The following is a 2,962-nucleotide window of genomic DNA, read 5'->3' on the forward strand; positions in this document are numbered from 1 at the left end:
ATTTTTATCTCATGTCATAAGAAAAAGAGGTCTTTGCTTCTTATCAAAAGGCATAGCAGAGTAAGAGGGACTACCACATTATAAAATCTTTCAGTACTCCCATAGACAATGTTACATATTTATAGTACCACCAAGAGACAAGCTTGTTCAAGCCAGGCTTTGGGAGAGCATTTTTTTTGTTTGGTTTTTTTTTTTGGAACCCTTTATTTTCCCAACAGATATAACTTTGAGGCATTGTTTAGAGGATTATCTGCATTTGTCTCTTTCCTAAGCCAAATTAATATTCACAACTAGAAACAAAAGAACATAGATTAACTCAGAAACAGCCTTTTAAATCATGAATGATGAAAAAATACAGAAGGATATGAATAGCAATGGATGAGTTGTTCAGTTTCACAGTGTAACTGAGAAACATTTAAATTAGTCAGGGATCTACTGCCACAGTTCCTAAAAGGTGAAGTTATATAAGATAAAACAGAAAAATACAAATCTACCTCCTGGCTGTCTAAGGAGAGTAACTTTGGAAACTACTATTCTTGGGAACATATACAGTATATTATTTTTCTCATAAAAAGTCAAACTCACTAAAAGCCAAGAGGTGCATTAATTTATACATGGTGTAAAGTCAGAGCAGTCTATGGAGCTGTATTAAAAATTAATATTGTACCTTTCAATGCATTAGATTTTATTTGCATGTGGGCAGTATGGTTAAACATATGTTCAACCAGACTGAAAAGGAAAATTATTCAAAAAATGACAGTCAGACCAACTCAAAGGGCAGCAATTGGACGTTATATGGTTTTGCTGTAGAATCGTCACACCAAGTAATCACAGCTTTGTTATAAAATTCCACATGATCTGAAATAAGTAATTCATTTTGTCTCATGGTTGAATTTTCCACCTGCCTGAGAAGAATCATGATATTCACAGAGAACAGTGAGACAGGATCCGTTCAATTTGGAACTGTAATCTGAAATTCTTTAGGAAAAATTAATTTATTTGTTGCAGTAAGCTTGCTATATTTTATTTGCATTCAAGTATATCAAATATTTTTTTGTCCAGTGATCTATTCACTGAGATTAGGATGCTGCAAGTTAACTTGCACTGAAGTCTGTTTAGACAGGCATGGAAGGTCTCTATGCCCATAGTTTTGCTTTAAACTAGAGAAGATACTTCCACATAACTTGCCTGCAGAAGTGTTTCCACTTCACACCACCCACCAGTGGGAATATGCAGCATGGCAGTGTTATTTGCCTTTCTACTTACAAATGTATAGCACGGCTGGCTGCACTTTCACGGAATTGTTGTCCCCCCATTTTGAATCTCTCCATACAATTGCTGAACCTATTGTTTCATCTTTTATAAACAGAAGGAACAGAGGGAGGATGAGGGCCACGGGGTCTGTATTTATACTCTGTAGTGGAGCACACTGCAGACATTCTTTAACTGCTACTAGGTTAGTCTGCCTTAGCACTGAAAATAATTGTTAGCACAGAATGGACTGTATGCAAATAAAAGTTACTTTTCTAGAATCTCTTAATTCTTGTCTCAGGCCTTGTCAGAGAATCGGGGCTGCAACACTGGAACTGGAAGAGTGATCTGCTGAGTGTAAAGTCTCCATCACTTTATGCTGCACAGCTGAGCAGCAAGCAACAACGTTGAGCAGCAACCAGAGATGAGCACAAAGCATTCTGAACTTTCACTGGGTTGTGTCTCCAAACTGCAGATGAGGAGAAGCGTGACACGGTCACACACAGTTTAGCAGTCTGAGAACACCTGCAAAACCTTGGAGAGGTTGGAGAGTTACTACCTTGTGAAAAATTGTGCTAATGTTGATGCACAGTCTCCAGCTCAGACGAGAGTGTTCAGTGTCTGGTTCAATGCATATCCCAGACCAGGACCTCTGCTCTGCCTTCCCTGAAGCACACAGTGAGACCTCAGCCCTTGGACAAGCGGTTTCATAGATACAGGAGTTTGCAGGTTTCACATCTTGTTTTATTTGCTGAAAAAATCCAATGGGTTCAATGCTACAAATCATCCAAAACCAGGCACAGATTAACATCGCTTTAATGTTCCTTGATTATTCTGTTTGCTCCCAGATGAAACACAATACCCAGTGTGTGACTGTTCTGCTGTTCCATTAATTTCCAGGTTTCATTCCAGACCCATCTGTGAAATTAAGAATACATAGAAAACAGCAGCTTTCCTGCCTTCTCTACCAGCAAAGGTAGATATTTTCACTGTTCTTTAAAGGATAAAGAAGGTAGGAAATGGCAACAACAGCCAAAAGTTTTAAATTATTCTGATTTCCTTACATAAAAAACTACAGTTTTATTTCAGTGACTGAAACTGGAACAAGATAACAGTATCTTTAAGAACTTACATTCTCAGATTTTCTCACCCTGAAGGTTTCTGGCAGAATAAGCAAGGAGTTCAAGTCCAGTATAAATAAAATTTTTATTTGGATGACTTTCAGGAATCAGATCTGTAGTATAGAATGAAGAAAAACTAGAAAATGTGCAGATAAAGGCCCTAAAAAAAATTGGTCATGTCCTTTCTGGGGAAAAATATGGCTAGGATATGAAACTTTTACTATTTGCCTACCTTCCCAATTTCACCTTTGCTGACTTTGTTTTTCCTGTACTGTTCTAGAACTCTCTTTCCCACGAATTATTCATTTGGAAGATTTTACTTCACAGTTTCCGTATTATAAAATAACACAAAACTCAAAGTATGGTAAAGGAACAGATAGACCTTTTATACTTCCAGATTCTTTACAGATGTTTTCTTTAATGCTACTTTATTTGCCAACACTTTTTCCTAATTTCCTTTTTTAGTATATTTTATTTAACAGCTTCTTGCATCTGCAAATCTAAAAATACTGCAACATGGTATGAGATAGTCATAACCCAAACCTTTGAATAGGAAATAGGCACAAGGTTATAAAGTCACTTGCCAAACA

The 2,962-nt window shown here is 36.9% G+C and overlaps 1 long non-coding RNA gene across 1 annotated transcript; it reads right to left on the minus strand.

The window, feature by feature from the left end:
- Nucleotides 1-232: 232 nt before the first annotated feature.
- Nucleotides 233-2,707, minus strand: LOC139793669 (uncharacterized). The gene is made up of 3 exons (XR_011724705.1): nt 2,605-2,707; nt 2,384-2,485; nt 233-2,169 (listed from the first exon to the last, which is right to left on the minus strand). It is a non-coding gene; the product is annotated as an uncharacterized lncRNA (long non-coding RNA).
- Nucleotides 2,708-2,962: the final 255 nt, after the last annotated feature.

Source organism: Heliangelus exortis, chromosome 2 (assembly GCF_036169615.1).
Source record: "Heliangelus exortis chromosome 2, bHelExo1.hap1, whole genome shotgun sequence".
In the NCBI taxonomy this organism is placed as follows: domain Eukaryota; kingdom Metazoa; phylum Chordata; class Aves; order Apodiformes; family Trochilidae; genus Heliangelus; species Heliangelus exortis.